At 36.2% G+C, this 19,681-nt stretch overlaps 1 pseudogene; it reads right to left on the reverse strand.

Annotated features, from left to right (window-relative positions):
- Positions 1-1,025: 1,025 nt before the first annotated feature.
- Positions 1,026-19,681, reverse strand: part of LOC149220748 (tropinone reductase-like 1) — a 240,856-nt pseudogene continuing 222,200 nt past the window's right edge.

Below are 19,681 nucleotides of genomic sequence, written 5' to 3' on the forward strand. Positions count from 1 at the left end.
TTCCACCCAGCTCTAGGAGAGATCTCTCAATATTTTTCTAACTCTATATTTCCCTTTCCAGGGCAACTGGAAACTGTTTTTTTATAACTGCTTCTTTAAATTATTGGAAATAGTTATTATTTTAATTAACATATCTCAATTCCTAATTATGAATTATTCAGGTAACCAATGTATACTCGCCTTCTAGCCTCAATAATTGTTATATTTAACAACATAATTTAAAAGTTTAAATGCAGTGAAACATAAAATTAAACTCAGTGACTAGAGTAATTTTCCACGTAGCCTCGTGTGTTACAAGTAAAATCTTCCTTGATACAAGTTTATGTTATCATTTAAGTATATAAAAGTTCTTTTTACATGACCAAATTTGTATCACTAAGTATAAATTGGTCAATGCTTTATGATATTATTTTAAAGTTGGATTTTTTTTTATTATAATTAATCATAATTAAGTATATGTCATCAAAATTAATGGTATTGGACTCTAAGTTTTCATTACTATGATATTTTCCCATGATATTTTTTTATAATGAAGCATTTGGTAAATTTAGATTTAAGATGAATCTAGGCATGTTTATAATATTTTAATCATGCAATATAGTTAAATATAATTATTAATAATGATATTAATTTCCTTCTACTAAAATTAGGTTAAATAAAATGACTATATATATATATATATATATATATATATATATATATAGTCATGACTTTACATCTACATATTATGATAGGCTTTCCTATTTACATTTTGAAATCCTAAAAATACAGGACAACTTTTCAACAACAATTTTTGATTTGGAGTGCATAAAAATAGATTCCCTAGGTAAATTTTAGGACTTCTAATGCACTGATCCTTCATTTCTGAAAAGACTCCACCTATCTTATCTTGGCCTTAGAATTCCAAAGTTAAAACAAATATTTTGGGATTCCAATGTTAAAGAAAGGGAAATCGTGAAGAGAAATTATTAAAAACAACCTAAACAGAGGCATTCTAAGGGATATCATAGTAACATAACATGGGATTATTGAGGAGCTAACTAGACATTTGTTTCGTTTTGGGATTTGCTACAACTTATGGAAGCTAATTGATTGAAGAATGATTTAAAAGGAAGAAAATCCATAGAATTTTCGGTGGAGAAGGCTTTAAAAGGGGTCAACGCCCCATCAATGACCTGATTCTGGCCATGTAGCGAGCATCATCACTGCACAAAAACAAGGTAGACTTGGAAACACCAATGCCTTCCAAAGTGGCACCGTTCAGCTCCATGGTCTTCTCTAGCATATCTTTCATAGATCGTTTATCGAAAGAAGGGAAACTTTTCTTCATGGCGTCATGTTGACAGTGTTGGAAATCCATCAATGAAATGGTTCTCCCTGATTTGAAGTCCCAATTAGACCTCACACCATTTGGAATAGGAGCCCCATCTGGAGGATTGGCTCAATCGCCATGTATCCTTATAGATTTTCCTTGGCTCTAACTGTCAGCAAAAGAGAGGAATGCAAATGTGCCTTCAAAAAGCAAGTGAATGTGCCTAGTGAGTGTTCGGTTGTAAGTGTGTCAAGGTTCTTCTACTATGGAGGGAGAAAAGGAAGTGAGCGTTTAAGAGAGAGCTAATAGTACCACCCCAGTAGAGACACACACAAACAAGAAGGATATGTCTAACATCTAGTGGATTAGTACACAAAGATGTAATGTTCATTACAACCAATCAACAAGAAAGATCTTTCTAATCTCTAGAGGAATAGTCCACAAGGATGTGACATCAATAGCAACTGTTATAGCACATTCTCAATATGATAAGTACCAAAATAACTAAAATAGGTCAACTAGTTTAGCACAGATGAAAGCAAATATGAATTACAAACATCCATAGAATAGTCTTACAAATATTTATAATCCATGCATGAAGAATGTGTGGGCCATGAGGCTTCTGATATTAGCTAAAAGTCCCAAGACACATGTACACAATGAACACAACTAGCTCTAGTAGGGAAGCATTGGAGTCATTACTTGCTCCCAAAAAGAACTAGCTTGCCTCTCTAATGCCTTGCGAGATGTACCAAGGTGAAAAGTCCTTTGCTCATACAATGAAGGTGTATATATAACCAATGGGGTGATGCTTAACCTCTTTGTGGCTCTTTGACTGCCCTCATGATTGTTTGACTTCCTATGACTTTTTGACTTTTCATGACTCTTCATATTTTGTACATGTCCTTTGGACTTCCACTTTACAACGCATTTTCGAAAAATAAATTAAATAATCCATAAGAATGATGTGGTATATGACGACTCACAACATGACATGGCATGGCACTGCTAACAAGGACTTATTGATGACATGGAAATGTTGAGCCATTCTTGCTACTCCTTTGTCTTGAATAATAGATGTGCAATGATTGATCTTCATGAGAGATATGCTTTGTTCTTTATATCCACCCTCCAAATGGTTTTGAATCAAATGGAGTCTCCATGCGGTCCTAATATTTGATATTTTTTTGTAATCGAGTCTTCCTTCATCTTGTCACCTAATGATCATCTTATCTCTTTGGCTCCATACATGTCTCTAGCATGTCCTCCATCTCCATATCCTTATTCATCATATTTACATAGCATGATAGCATTCATGCACCTACAATCCACTCCTGATAAGATGACATCAGTCTGATAAGCCCCTAGTCTAAGATGTTGCATGATGATACACTAACTGAGCTAGAACTAGGCGACAGACTGAGGGAGAGGAGTAGTGACTGCGTAATTGCAGAATTGAGGAACTCAAGGGTCAGGTTTGACCATTAAGACTGCACAATGAACAGTTCAGGTTTGGATTGAGAAAAAATATTGCATAGTTGGGGAGCTCAGGAAGCCACGCTGACGGCTTAAACACTGATTTTCCCATTACGCAATTCTGGAAGACAGAGGAGCCTAATTGATTTCATAATTGCATAGTTTAAGAGCTCAGGGCTGAGGATTAAGCCTTAAGACTATACAATTCACATTTCAACCTGGACTGTGGAGGAAAATTGCGTAGTTTTGAGGCTCAATGAGTCGGCTTGTAGGGTTTTTCACTGTTTCTGTCAACTACATATTTATGGGACGCAGAGAAGACTTGGTGATTGAATAGTTGTGCAATTCAAGATCTCATGGTTTGGGCTTCAATGCAGAGACTACGTAGTGCGCAGTTGGGAATAGGTTGGAAGGTTGAATTGCACAATTTTGGAGGTGAAGGTTCGAGCTGGAGCAGTAAAACTACGCAATACGAAGTCTTGGAAGACAAGAAATTTACATTGCGCAGTGTCAAGAGTCAGGGGTGGAGCTTTAGGGGTGAGACTATGCAATGCATGGTTCAAGAAGGCTGGATGAGGCTAAGTTGTTGGGATGTTTATGAAATTTGGCTTTGTGTGCAATCAATGAAACTGATGTGAATAGTGATAGGACTTGATTATGATCACACAAATAGAGTGCTTGATGACACAATATAGATCATACATAACATATTTACAACATATCTCCCTCAGTCTGACAACCTTTATGACAACTTACGACAACTGTGACACTAAAGATACACTTTGCAATAACTGTGATGACAGTTGTGTGATGGTGCTTAAAACTTTGTAAATGAGTGCAATGAAGGCTTACATGGTAAGATGAACTCACTTACATAAGGAAAACCTCTTGAAATCACTAAAACAAGCTTATGTACATTCTGCGAAACTTAACATGCTAGAAGACAAGAAGTGATAAAGTGAAAAAGAAACATATGATATGTGAATGACAATGCAAGAAACACAATCCAGAATGAAGATAACATGAAAACAACACTAATTAGAGCAAAAGAAAGCAAAAGTGATAGCTGAAAACATGAAAATGACACTCGTGAAAACAAAGGTGTGTGGAAGTGATAGTTTGCAAAAATCACGTAAATAAAAGTACAAATGCAGATAGAAGTGAGAAACTATCTATGTAAATGTACACTAACTACTGAGATGGATTGGACATTGCATAGGCATAATATTTATGGACCGTGCTATGCTTGTTCAAGATTGCATAAAATACTGCACTCATGATATTTTTGCGGACAGAGCTTGTGTGACAAAGTACCCACAACACTTCCAATCCAGTAAGGGAGCTCTAAAGCATCAACTAACCAAGAAGTAACTATGGAACACCCAATCGCAAGATCCATACTAGGCCCCAAAATTCGCATGTAGGTAAAATTTTCAAGGGCGTTTGTCACAATGACAACACTTAGCGACACACTCGTAGAACTCTAGCTTCTCTTCCTTGGTCAATTAATTGATACAAGGTTCATTTATTTAGGAAGTATTGATTCATCATTGAGATTATCATGGATTACCCACTTACCCCATGCATAAACATAGTCCCCTTCATTCCTTTACTTGGTTAAACCAAAACATAAGATCATCAATCACAAAATGTTTGAAATCAAGATAGGGTAATGAAGTTTGTGAGCTTTAGATTTTCAGAGTATAGTTTTTCATCTTTGTTTTTGCTCTGCTGCAAATGACGAGCCTCAGTATTGCAACAAGAATGTTGCAACTCCCAAGGCTACCAACTTTTATTATCAACCTGGATTCATACAAACATAAGAGGTATCAACACTATATGTGCTGCATACAATGTGTCCTTACTTTGTTGTCATGATGTAATGGAGCGCATGTAATAAAATTAGATCCTAAACTAATTGTAGAAAATGAAATGCTTGAAATCAAAACCTTAACCTATTGCAAGAAAGAAAATGCAAGGAAAGAAAGCTATTCTAATTTCATAAAGTAAATTTCATGAATTAAATGTTAATCATTACATTTCAAAGAGTTTAGGTCCATTAACAAAGTTCATTGGATGTGGCAATCATCATTGTATTATCCATTTCATAAATTTGTCCATTAACCCAAATCACTAAGATGTTTTGCATGGGTAAAAAGGCTAGTCTTGAGTGCTGTTTATCCCTTCTCAACCATTGATTTAGAGCCTAGGGGTAATTATTCAACCCTAAGGGAACATAACCAATCTTTTTGAGAAAATCTGAGCAAGTATATACATGTGGAAGAGTACTACAGGAAAGTACATGATGTTACAAATTTAATACAAGAAGTTATAAATCATCAAATGACCAAGTAAATCAAATCCAAATTGGATGGGACAAATTTTTCTATTGACTAGGATGTATTAGGTCTCCATTGGAAACACTCAAAAATACCTCTGTTATCCCATGCTAAAAAATAGAAGAAAATTACTAGTCTAAAATCTAGAAATTCGAGAACTATTGAGCTAGTGAATCTATCAAATGCATAACCTATTCAAGTGCAAATGAAATGGGGTTTGTTATTAACTAGAATATTTTTTGATCTAATACAAGTGGAATTAACTTAATTGAATCTCGTTAGCATGTTATACAAAATAATAGAAATTTATTGTTATTTGCCACATGGGAGTTCCACAAATCCATATTTGGGAATAAGAAAACTAATCCAAGTAGCGCAATGATTACTATGGACTTACAAAGATATTCAATTGATGAAATGATGCTTGCGATCCTAAGAAATAACTTACTTCAACCACTTAACCCAATCCCACAACAAGAAATCATCAATACTAAATGCAGAAATAGAAAAAAACAAGAACAAGAGATGCATGTGAATAAGAAGATAAAGGTAGAAAAGTAAATGATAAAAAGGGCTCTGAGTCTCCTGGGATGGCTAAGCCCAAGGAAAATCAGAGTCCTATTGAGGAGACAAATATTTATAGGTTGAACATTGCACCAACCTTTATTATTTCCATCAATATAATTACATCCTTGCAAGAAATGAAAGTGGTGCTGCAAAAATACGAGTTCTCTCCCCAAGAAGACTAAGAAAAATCAACCCCTAGAAGGAAATTCGACTTGGTACTTATACAAAATGTTTATGAATCATTCCCCATGAAAGGAGGAAGCCTTTCCCCAACAAAATCCCTTAATTAGTGGATATGTTTCCCAATACTAGGAATCTGCATTAAATGACAGGGAACACATTTCTAATTTTTCTCAATCATTGGAGCTCGAGAATCTATGCAATTATTTCATAATATCTTCTTGATTTATTATTTAATATTGATCCTCCTGTAGTAGGGAGCAAGTCCGTAAATTATCTCCTCCTCCAAATCTTCATAATTTGCCCAATATTCTCACAAGATTCCACAAATATAAATAATATTAGGCACAAATATGCAATTATCCATAAACCTTCCTAATGAACATATTAAAGTTAAAAATACATTATCTAGTGCAAAATTAGAGGTTTAATGTGCTCAAGGATGGTCAGATGGACCTTAATTTATGTCTAATATAGAGGCGTATCATACCCCTTGCTGAAAGTGTTTCTCATCCTTTGAGAAACTTAGTGACCTCATTGTGCCTCATTCATCGCCCTGGTGACCTCTCTGTTGTGAATTCCTCAGTACTTTCTCTTAAGAATCTTGGTTGTAGGTTCGGCAAGCTCAAGAAAAAAAATGTAGTTGTCCTTTTCGTGATTATTTAACAGTCTTTCAAGAAAAAAAACATAACTTTATTATTTTCAAGTGAAATCTATTGGTTTGTAGATCCATTTCATTCATATCCTCTCCCTTGAAACCTTAATTCCATTTTCACTCATTTTTCCAAAAGTGCTTATGCATAGAAAAATCACAGTGTTTCTCAAGACCATTAGCCTGCCTTATTCCCGTTATTCTAGATGGGTTATTGAATATTTTTGAGTTTGGAAAGCTATTCCACATCCTTTTCCAACCTCCTTCTACATTGTTCCACCATTTTGACACCTCTGAAACCTTCAAAATGACTTTAGATGAGAACTAGGACATTTTGTAGTAATTCCTATAGTAACTACAGGAAACCATGTAGTAATTCCTATACTAACTATAGGAAACCCTGTAGCAACCTTTTTAAACCTATTTTGAGCATAAATGATAGTCTCAGCCTAGGGTAGGCCCTCAACTTGACTTCCATGCCTTTCTCTCCTTTCTATAACATATTTTATGCCTTGGAAAAAATCTATAAAGATATTAGATACCTCTTGGAAAGAATCTTTTCATTACTGCAGTTTGAGTTCTATTTTGATGGTGAATGCCTTCTTGGCCTTTGTTGCCTTATTCTTCTCTTTTGTGGCCTATATGATTGCCTAATGGCCTTGGATTCTGCCTTCTTGTAGCAGTCATTTCTTATATTTCAGGGACTTCTAACTATATGGGAGTGATGAGAAATGATGTAGAGGGTTTGGAGGATGATGCTAGGGCTCAGAGGGAGGAGTGTGGGTTTGTGAAAATGGAGAGGAAGTGATTTGTGTGTTTTTCTAAAGAAATTTTCAGGGTGAGACAGAGTGTAGCATTTGCTCTTGAAAAATATAATATTTTTCTTATGAAATCGAATGGATGAATGATGGATAGATAGTGGATATATATTGGACGTGAAGTGTATGGAGGGCTTGGATTTTTCTGGTGTCTTGGCCTTTGCACAAATTTCCTCTTTTAGTTGTTGTCCCCATTTCTCGAAATCATCACCCTTCCTAATTTGGTTTTACCACATTGCATGTGTAAAGGAGTTAGTTGTATTAACTAGTTGAAGGTGGTCTAGATTGCTAACCTATCCTTAGCTTATAAAACCTCATCTCTCATGCATTGACAACTAATTTCTAACTATAATATGCTCAAAAGAAGAGGTCAAGAATATTGCATACCTATACCTATCTAATGGTTGTTGGAAAGTCATGCATGTTGCTATTGAGTTGATAATTGACCCATGGTCCTCTGGAGGTGTTTTCTTCTGCACGGGTATTCATAGCTTGGTCATTTTAAAACTTTCTCTTCCAGTTACCGTGAGCAAGCTATCTTAGTCAAATCCGCCCTTCTTGGAGTGTTGGGTTGGGCCATGGGTGATGTTCACATTCCCCGCACTTTTAAAAACTATCATACCCCTTACCAACACTTCATTTCACCTTCCTTGCCTTCCTATAGCCTTGACCTAGTTTCCTATAGAAAACCAGGACATCATGTAGTAACTACAAGAAACCCTGTAGCAGCATGTTTAAACCCATATCTCCCAAACAGTATACTGGATTGACCTGAAATTTTTTGAGCATGTTTCCATCATCCTTATGCACCTCCCCATAAAAAAAAATTGGCCAATGGATGCATGAATGTCGAGAAAAATGAAAAATGGTTGTACGTGATGGAGGTCAATTTCTCGAAAAATATGCACGGGAATTTGTTGAAATTTCTTGGCCATGTTACCATCATCCATATGAATTTCCCCATGAATCATCTTTTAAAATGGATGCACAAATACAAGAAAAATAAAAAATTGTTGTAGGTGATGGAGGTCATGTAAAAATTTAGGGGCTAATATTCGCAGGTGGGCTAATTTTCCACATTTTTTCCAAAAACAATATTTGCCAATTTTTGTTTCTTCTAAAATTGATTTGCCCAAATTTTAGAATATAACATTATTTTACTTTAAATATCGAATTTTTTTTGTATAAAATAATATAAAAGAATTATAAATATAAACATTTTTATAAAAGTATTATAAAACATTTTACATTTTGCATATTAGGGGCTATACGATTCACCAAGGTGTCTAGACTTTAAGTTAAACTCCAATCCTTAAAAATTTCCCTGATGGAGGTCAATTTATCGAAAAATGTGCACTGGGATTTGCTAAAATTGCTTGGGCATGTTACTATCATCCATATGTATCTCCCCATGAAACAACTTGTCAAACGGATGTATGTTTTTCAAGATATGACAAAAATAATTTTCTGCTCTATTTATTTTTGTTTCATGTAGAAACTATCTTCCTGTAGTATTTCGGGATAACAAAGAAAATGAGTGGTAAAATCTTGGGAATGATGATTGGATGGTGGAAATATATGATGGTGATGGATTGGCATGGCATTGGTCCTATTGGAGCATTTGAGAAAATGTGGAGAAAGGCAAAATTTGACTTCTTTTGGCTAGGCTTGTGATCAAGTTTTATTTTGGCGGCTAACTTTTTTTTATTGTTTCAAGAGGTTGGAGAGAACGTGCATTCATGAGAGAGAGATACATGGACCAAAGATTTTTATTTTTTCTTCTAGGGCTACTAGCCGCCTCAATGAGGTTTTCAACTAGTAGGTCTTCCTAGGCGCCTCAAAGGAGGTTTTCACCTAGGATCTTTTATTTTTGTCATTTTTCCTCTTCTTTCCAACCTATTTATTGCCTCATGGAGGTTTTCAATCAATGAGCCAATATCAGGTGCCTCAAAGGAGGTTTTCACCTGAGATTTTTTTCCTCTTATTTTCATTTTTAATTTCCCTTCCTATCTTACTCTACTTGAAAAAACAAAATCATTTTCAAGTGTTGGAATAATTCAAATGTAGCCACTTGCATAACTAGATGATAGATAAAATCATGTGTAGGCTCAAAACATATTCTTTGACATTTACTTGAATTCAAGAGACCAAATTCTTTGACTTTGATGATATCAGGCACAATTGAAGAAGAGAGTATTATTGCAACTTAGTGACTATCTCAAACCTTATTTCATTATAGTTGTGATTCCCCTAGTCCACTTTCTAATTTGGATAATCTTGGATGTCTTCTTCTTCCATGAAATTCAGATCTTCTTCCTTTTGTTGATTATGCTCTTGAACACATAGAGGATCTGATGGTAAACATGAGGGAATTTTCTCAATCTCTGATTCTGATGTTTGCTCTTCATCAAGTGAAACCCATGATCCTTTGGTCTTCTCATTTGAATCTTCTTCTTCTAGATGTGGTCCTTCAATGACATCAATAGAATCTGTTTTTTTCAGTGCCTTTCTTGATCTAAGATGAATACCATTTAGATCAAGAGGAGATGTTTGGAAGTGTTGTGCCTTAGCATTGTAAGTGGGCTGAGCTAATTCCTTGTGTGTGTTCAGAAATGGTCGTATAGGTAATTAAGTGGGAGTGGATATTTGAGATGGATGTGGTTGGGCTTGTGGTTGTGGTGGATGTGGATAGTAGGGATAACATGGAGTTGTGTATGGAGGATACTGAGGAAAATATTGAGGATATTATGGATGGCTTCCATGTAGAAATTTGATGGTAGGTTAACTCGATAATGCAATATAAATCAAATCAGAATGCTATAACCTACTTCTAATATCAATTTGTGGAAGCTTAAAGATCGAGCTGAACAATATAACCAGAAGAAGAAGAATCAATGGCACAATACACATGAAAATACTTTGGGGAAAGCCTCAGCTAAAAACCCCACACTATTGTATTATCATACATGGTGGAAATACATACGAATTATACAAAGCCTTACCTCTCACAACTACCCAACTCTCAGTACAATCCTCACAGATGCTCACATGCAATATTGGATTCTCTCCAACCTTACTCTCTACCCTCCAAGCTCATATTTCCTTTTGTTGTTCCTTGTGCGTTATTTTCCTATTACCAAGTGGAAAAAGAAGCCTTCAAAATTGTGCAATCCTCAAGGATGAATCCTTGACTGCATGCATGAGTTTTATCATTGAGAAAACACATGCAACGGATAGTACATTGTCCTTGAACATTAATCTCGACTGGGTCTTTCTCAGAATAGACATGCATGAGTTTTTGATGAGGGAATCTTTAGTTAACTAGAGTAGCACTAGTTGGGTGCATTAATGCATCAATTGACTGTTAACTCACTATTAGTTCCTCAAACAGTTTGGAACTAATTTAACTGGACTTAACTCAGTAAACTGAGTTAACTAATTACAACTCAAATATAACTCAATCTTATCTCCTTAATTTAAGGGATAACTCTTGCATGACTTCAGAAAGAATTTTAACTTGAATTTCTCCAACTAATTAATTTAAAATAAATTAATTAATTATTTCCAAGTAGCTATTAAGACTAAATTCGATCTTAATTCACAATTTAATTCAAGGACAAATTAAATTGGAATATTCTTGTTGGCATATTTCAACACTCCCTCTCAACAAGAAAGGGATTATCTGCCACACCGATCTTGTCTGTATGGAACTCGAATTTACACTTTGATAACGCCTATGTCAAAATGTCAGCATGTTGCTCCTATGTCGAAATATACTGCAGCAACATGATCCTCTCGACTTGTGAAAAGCCATAGGCAACAAATCTTGCCTTATTCTTCTCCAAACTATCGCCAACAGCTTGCTTTACCTTGTAAAGCCAACGAGAACTCACAACTGACTAGTTCTCTGGTCTCAGAACCACGTCCCAAACACTGTTACGAACTATGGAGTCATACTCCTCCACCATAGCATCAACCCAAATCGGTTGCTGCACTACTTCCTCAAAGGAGTATGGCTCAGTCTCAACACATTCCCTAGCAAGGGCCATTTATCTAGTGTACCTCTCAGGTGACCTCCTCTGTCTGTGTTGAGAATATGACGCTGCCACATTCTCTCTCGCATCCTCCAACAATTTGTCAACTTCTCTTATGTGCTTCTGTCCATCTCTGAAAGACTCTACTTGAGTGGATGTCTCCACTCTTATAACCTCTACATGCAGCTGCTCCACATCAGTCTGAGGCTCCTCCTCCTTAGGAACCAATAGTTCCTCCACATCCTGTAGTTGGAGCTCCCTCTCAATGGAAACTTGCATGGCCCTCTACTCATCAAACTTGAGATCTCTGCGAACCACTTTCCTCCAACTGGTAGGCAAGTACACTTGATAGTTGTGAGGTGTATCAATGTACCCCACAAATATCCCAACCACTACTGTCAGCTCAAGCTTCTTCCTTGCATCCTTTGTCACATGGAAATATACCGATGAGCCAAAGATCCTGAAGTGACCCACATCTGGTCTCTTACTGCAGAAAGGTTCCTCTGGTGTCTTCATCCCATGTATGCGATGCAAGCTTCTATTCTGCAAATAGACTGTGTTGCATGCCTCATCTCACAAGTGAAGTGGTAGGCCTTGGTCATGCAACATTGCCTGTGTTGCCCCTACAATAGTTATGTTATTCCTCTCAGCCACCCCATTCTGTTGTGGGTTATGAGGTGGCATCAACTCTCATTTAATTCCTTCTACTGCATAGAAGTCCTTAAGCTCTTGAGAGACATATTCTCCACCGTTGTCGCTTCTCAAGGCCTTGATCTTCTTCCTTGAATTTTTCTCGACCAAAGGTTTGAACTCACAAAACTTTTTTAAAGTTTGTTCCTTCTTCTTCATGAAATAAATCAAGCATTTACGAGAATAATCATCAATGAAAATCACATAATACCTTTGCTTCACTATGGATGCCGTCGAGAATGGTCCACACAAATCAGTATGAACTCATTCTAAGATAACCTATGCTTAACTGTCTCAATCACGAAAGGAAGACTTGGTGTATTTTCCTAAGGTACAACCTTTTCATGTGTCAACTTGCTCAAGTTTACCTTTGGGAAGTCTTTTAGATATCTCTTGCATTATCTTCAAAGCCCCATGATGCAAATGGCCCAACTGCCTGTGCCACAACTCGCCAATGTCTTGGCTTTGCACCAATTATGTTTCGTACTCAATGTTGCACAATCATCTACCTCTAGTTTATAAAGATTCTTCACTCGAATGCCTATCCTCTTGGTCTGACCTGTGGATATGTGTCTTAGGAACACCTTTCCTTTACTGTAGACAACATCGTAGCCTTTGTCCTCCAACATCACAACTGATACCAAGTTATTCTTCAGTCCAGGCACATACATCACATCTGTCAAGGTGAGAGGAGCTCCATGCTCCCTTTGAAAAGCAACCATGCCCACTCCTAAAACACTATGCCTTATGTCGTCACCCATATCTATGCGCATCTTGAGGTCTTTCTCCTCCAAGGTACTAAATAAATTTTTATCGCAGTCATGTGGAATGAGGCTCACTTGTCAAGATACCAGACATAACCCATCATTGATGAGACCATGCATGCAATGAGGGTAAATTCCATTTCGAACTGAGAGGCTAATGCCTCACATTTTGATCCTTCCGAGGATACCTTCATGGACTTCTTCACTGGGAAATTAGTTGCATAATGTCCTATCTTGTGACAATTAAAGCATCTTACTTTAGACATGTCACCCTTCTTCCCTCCATGAGAAGAATTTGATTTGAAATGGGAAGCCTTCCCCTTCCCTTCCCTTTCCTTACCTGCTAAGGCCAGATTTTCTTCATCATCATTCTTGGATGAAGAACCAACTTGTGTGCTCCTCTTGATCTCCTCCTACATAAGATCCGACCACAGTCATTCCCAATCCAATAGTTTCTCCCTTCCATTCATAGAGTCTCGGTATCTATTCCAACTCTTTGGAAGGCAAAGGAGAGTGAGGCTCACCATATCATCATTGACAGTAGTTATTCCCACATTTCCAAGCTCATCTCTACAGGTGGTGAGCTTTTTCAGATATGTGGAAATAGTATCGCCCTTCTCCATCTTGATTCTTCGAAGCTTATCCTTGAGCGCCAATTTCCTCTGGCCTCTACTATTCTAGTAGAGGCCCTTCAATGTCTTCCACATTGAAAATCGAGTATCCTTCCTATGGAGACTTGAGACAATACAGTCTCGAACTCCCTCAAGGATGATCTGTCTCGCCTTCGTCACATACTTCTTCCATTAAGCCAACTCTTGTGCATTAGTTGAAGCTGGCTTTGGGATTTCTTGATCAACGAATTCCTTCAAGCCATTGTCTTCTAATACAACCTCCATTATATCTTTCCATGCTATGTAATTCGAGCTACCTTCCAACGCATACTCGAGTCTTAAGCCATGCCATTGGCCAACCTTGAAGTATGATATGAATTTGATTTGCACCTGCAACCTCAAACTTCAAACTTCGAATTCTCTTCTCAGTATACTGTTCACAGCTCCAATACCATGTAGAAAATTTGATGGTAGGTTAACCCGATAATGCAATACAAATAAAAGCATAATACTATAACGTACATCTACTATCAATTTTCGGAAGCTTAAATATCGAGCTAAACAATATAACTAGAAGAAGAAGAATCAATGACACAATAAACATGAAAATACTTTGGGGAAAGCCTCAGCTAAAAACCCCACACTATTGTATTATCATACATGGTGGAAATACATACGAATTATACAAGAAATTAGCTCTCATAGATGCTCATAGGAAATCTTGGCTTCTCTCGAGCCTTCTTCTCTACCATCCAAGCTGCTATTTCCTTGTGCTATTCCTTGTGGATGATTTGCCTATTACCAAGTGGAAAAACAAGCCTTCAAAACTGCGTAGTCCTCAAGGATGAACCCTTGACTACATGCATGAGTTTTCTCCAAGAGAAAACACATGCAATTGATAGTACATTGTCCTTGAACATTAATCTCAACTGGGTCTTTCTCATAATAGACATGCATGAGTTTCTAATGAGGGAATCTTCAGTTAACTAGAGTAGCATTAGTTGAGTGCATTAATGCATCAACTGGCTGTTAACTCACTATTAGTTCCTCAAACAGTTTGGAACTAATTTAACTGGACTTAACTTAGTAAACTGAGTTAACTAATTACAATTCAAGTATAACTCAATCTTATCTCCTTAATTTAAGGGATAACTCTTGCATGACTTTAGAAAGACTTTTAACTTGAATTTGTCCAACTAATTAATTTAAAATAAATTAATTGATTATTTCCAAGTAGTTGTTAAGACTAAATTCGATTTTGATTCACAATTTAATTTAAGGACAAATTAAAATGGAATATTCTTGTTGCCATATTTCAACATTCCATAAGTTCCTTATCAACCTTGTTTCCAAGATTGGGTTTGGGGTTGAAATGGCCAAGGTTTCCAACGAAAGGGTGTGTTCCAATTACTTTGATATGGATGTGCATAAGCTTGAAATTGTGAATTAGGCTTTTGCATCATATCAGGTTGAATAGGTTGTCATGGTCCTCTTAGAGCTACATAACATAACTGCATTGGAAATTGACTTGCTCCATTGTCCTCTTGGTAAAATTCATTCAACCTTGGTAATGAGGGGCAATATTTATGTGATTCTGCATGGAAACACAAATATCGCCATCTTCTTTTTCCTCATCTTGAATTCTTAACATTTCTACTTGTTCACTTAGATTGCTAAGAATTTTTGTTTTAAAGTTATCAAGCAAATTTCCAAGTTTAGCTTGACTTAACAATCTCGATTTTGATTGACCTACTCTTTCCCTTCCTCTTCATATGTGTTTGTGTGTTTCACAAATTTCTTCAAATGATAATTTGTATACATCACCTATACTCATGAGATCAAGGAGATCAATCCATTCATCCCTAATTGTTCTAAGTGATGTTTTTTAGTGTGTTGGATCCTAAATGATGTAGTTTTTCCCTCTTAACATTATACATGAACCTCTTTATTAGATCCTCAAGGCTCTCATATTCTTTTTTATTAATTCTAAATATTTCTTCTTTAATATCATGATATTTATATTTTTTTCTAGAAATATATTTTTCATATCATTCCATGATCTTACTGAACTAGTCCCTAAACTCATGAACCATTTAAGAGCTATATCCTTCAATGTTTCCGCAAAAAAATATCAATTTTTGAGTGCTTAATAAGTAACCATAAGATCTTCAAACAAATTCAAGTTCAAAGAGAAAGGTTTATGGATCCTCTGACCTTAAACCATGAAATTTTCAAAGAAAAGATGGAGGAATGTTCTTCATGTGCAAACTAACATCAGTATATTGAATGGGAAATCTAAGAGGATCTTCTTCACTGTAATCATCTCCATCCATTTCTTTTGCCTTCTCTGTCACCTCTTCTTCTTATACCGGCAAAAAGGAATGGTTATGTGGCTCTTATTGCACCATGTGATCAAATGGGGGGTAAGTGTTGGACAAGTAATTATTATTTTTTTTAATAAGAATGATAATGCAATGTAATTTTTCTATTCTTCAAATGAAATATGCCTAATGCAATTTTTTTTGTAGAACGTAAAAAGAAATGAATCAAACAGGGAAGAAAAAAATGTAGACTTTGACACCTCCCTGGCAACGGCACCAAAAAGTGATCAACCTTGGTATTGTAACAAGAATGTTGCAACTCCCAAGGAAACCAACTTTAATTATCAACCCGGGGTTCATACAAACTTAAGAGTTATCGACACTATATGTGCATCATACGATGTGTCTTTAATTTGCTGCCATGATCTAATGGAGTGAATGTAATAAAATCAGATCCTAAACTAATTGCAGAAAATGAAATGCTCGAAATGGAAACCTTAACCTATTTCAACAAAGAAAATATAAGGAAAGAAACCTATTCTAATTACATAAAGTAAATCTCATGAAGTAAATTTCAATCATTACATTTCAAAGATTTGAGGTCCATAAACAGAGTTCATTGGATGTGGCAATCATCATTGTATTATCCATTTCATAAATTTGTCCTTTAACCCAAATCGCTGAGATGTTTTGCAAGGGTAAAAAGGCTAGTCCTAGGTGTTATAGACATTTTTGTGCCTTACAGCATGAAGCATGAAATGTCAATAATCTAAGGGATCCAAAGTCCCTAAACATGTTGTTCCTACCCCTAGAGGAACAAGGTCAGCAAACCACAGCACTGAATATCAGTTCTCCACCTGAAAACACTCAAAAACAAGCTAATTCTGGATCATGTCAACTGCTCCACTGAGCATCTGCGCTGAATGTCAGGTGCTCCACTGTGTACCTGCGCTGAATGTCAACTGCAAAGAAGGCTACCTGCGCTGGGCGAGTTTGGCCAAGTGGCACAGTCATTCCTCAAGGTGTCAATGCCCAGGAAGCTTCCAAAATGACACTTGGATCAGAGAATTCGACTGGTGATGAGTAAGAGGGTCTAGATCTCCAAGTGGAAGCAAGAACCTCCAAGTGGACTCAAGAATTGAAGAATAACTGAAGTGGGAGAGGACACTAGTCAGCTTCATGCCAGCCTCAAGCTGACTCATCCTTTCTCCAAAACTCCTATATATAGAGCTCTCTCATGAGGTCTAAGGAGGCTGGAATCTTGTGAATGTAAGGAAGTGCTGTTGGTTTGAGTATAGAACTATTGGGTGATTTGCTTTGAAGGAGGTGAAGAGGAGATTTCTTTTTGTTGGGAGGTGATGCTGGATTGGGCCTTTTATGGTTGTATCACTTCCTGAACTTTACTTCTTCCATTAATAAAGCATTTGAGGTTCTTCTATATACATGTGTTTCAATGATGTGTTGCTATACTTGTATATTTGATTTATTCTAATCCTTGAATCAATTATGAATGTATGCTTCTTGTAGTTTCCCTCTCTTGCCATTTTGCAGGATCTTGGTGTAGCTGGGCCAGTGAAAGAGCAACGAGCTGGGAGCAAGCAGCAAAGAGAGAAGATTGGATCAATCATTAGCGGAAGACATCGGTTAGTGGATCTCTTCCTCCCCTCTCTTACATCTCATAAAGAAGTAATCTTGAATAGCTTTGCTTTGATTGTTGCTGAGGTACTATCACCCTTAGAGTGGGATAGGGTCATTCCGTATTGGATACTTTTCCCAACAACACTAAATGGTGTTTATCCCTTATCAGCCATTGATTTAGAACCCAATGGTCATGATTCAACCCTACAAGCCAAAACCAATCTTTTTGAGCAAATTTGGGCAAGTATATACACACCAGAAGAGTACTACAGGAACATATAATTCATCGAATGACAAAGAAAATCAAATCCAAATTGGATGGGAAAAATTATGTTATTGACTAGGATGTATTAGCTCTCCATTACAAGTGGAATCACTCAAAAATACCTCTTTTAACCCATGTTAAAAATTAGCAGAAAATTACTAGTCTAAAATCTAGAAATTCGAGAACTAGTGAGCTAGTAAATCTATCAAATTTATTAACTAGAAATTTGCTTTAATATAGTTTGAGTAGAATCAACTCGATTGAATCTCGCTAGCATGTTCTAAAAAATAGCAGAAATTTATTGTTATTTACCACAAGGGACTTCTCGAAATCTAGATTTGGGAATAAGCAAACTAACCCAAGTAGCTCAATGATTACTATGACTTTCCAAATCTATTCCAATGATTAAATTATTCTTATGAGCCTTCAAAAGAACTTACTTCAACCATTTAACCCAATCCTACAACACGAAATCATCAATACTAAATGCAGAAATAGAAAAAAACAAAAACAAGAGATGCATGTGAATAATAAGTGAATGGAAGAAAAGAAAATGATACAAAAGCGATTTGAGGCTCCTGGGATGGACAAGCTCAAGAAAACTTACAGTACTACGAAGGACACAAATATTTAGAAGTTGAACATTGCACCAATCTTTATTATTTCAATCAATACAATTACATCTTTGCAAGAAATGAAAGTGGAGCTAGAAAAATATGAGTTCTCTCCATAATAAGACTAAGAAAAATCAACCCCTAGAGGAAAATTCGCCTTGGTACTTATAAAAAATTATTAAGAAGAATTACCCATGAAAGGAGGAATATTTCCTCACCAAAATCCTATAATTAGTGGATCTGGTTCCCAATACTAGGAATCTGCATTAAATGACAAGGAACACATTCCTAATTTTTCTCAATCATTGAAGCTCCAGAATCTGTGTAATTATTTCAAAATATCTTCTGGATTTATTATTTCATATTGATCCTCTTTTAGTTGGGAGCAAGTCCCTAAATTATATCCTCCTCCAAATATTCATAATCTGCGCAATATTCTCATAATATTCCACAAAAATAAATAATATTATGCACAAATATGAAATTATGCATAAACCTTCCTAATGAACATATTAAAATTAAAAATAAATTATATAATGAATAAAGAGATGTTTAATGTGCTGAAGGATGGCCAGATTGGCCTTAATTTATGTCTAATTTAGAGGCCCATTAGCAAGTAGGCTTGAGCATATCCCGGTAGAGTCACTATAGGAACACAAACATTGATCTACTGCCAGCAATCCTAGACGGTACGCAGACGGAGTTGCTAGCTTCACCACTCTGCATAGGAAGCCTTTCTCTTCTTTCACCTTTATTTATATATTTAAATAAGATTGTGCATAGGAACTTATTCATTTTATGGGGGGAAGAGAGATCCTGACTTATTGAGAGCAGAAGAGGTTGTCCCTTCAGAGAAGCATATATAAGACTTGCAATATTGGTTTGATTGTTTATATTTTCCCCGTGTCCTTCTCTACTTGATTAGATCAATCGGAAAACATCGAAACATAAAAACTCGAGTATAGGGATGAGGTTTTCGAAATAGAGATGGAGATCATGGTTTGACACATGGCTTTCCTAACGTGAGGATCATATTTTTCATTGGAACATCATCAACCAAAAGGTGTAACCAAGACAAGGAAGAAGGACAGAGAGTTAGAAAAATGTTGCACTGTCACAAAGTCCTCTTCTGTTTTTCCACATTATATTACGAGCCCAAATAGGACACCCTTCATGCAAAGTCTTATTGATAGAACAAAAGGAAAAGATACGACATTATAAGAAAGAAAAACCAAAGCACAAGAAAAAAGAGGCTAAACCAAAGAATGATGCAAGAAAAAAGTAAGAAAACACAATAAAGGCTAAGGAGAACAAGTGTGAGATAAGTGAAAGAGGGGGGAATCTAGAATGTAGCTAGTCCTACTCCTAACCTAAATATCTAGAAGGTTAGGGTCATGTAT

Source organism: Pinus tabuliformis, chromosome Q (genome assembly GCF_031772625.1).
Source record: "Pinus tabuliformis cultivar Carrire ecotype Pingquan chromosome Q, CPIR1, whole genome shotgun sequence".
In the NCBI taxonomy this organism is placed as follows: Eukaryota; Viridiplantae; Streptophyta; class Pinopsida; order Pinales; family Pinaceae; genus Pinus; species Pinus tabuliformis.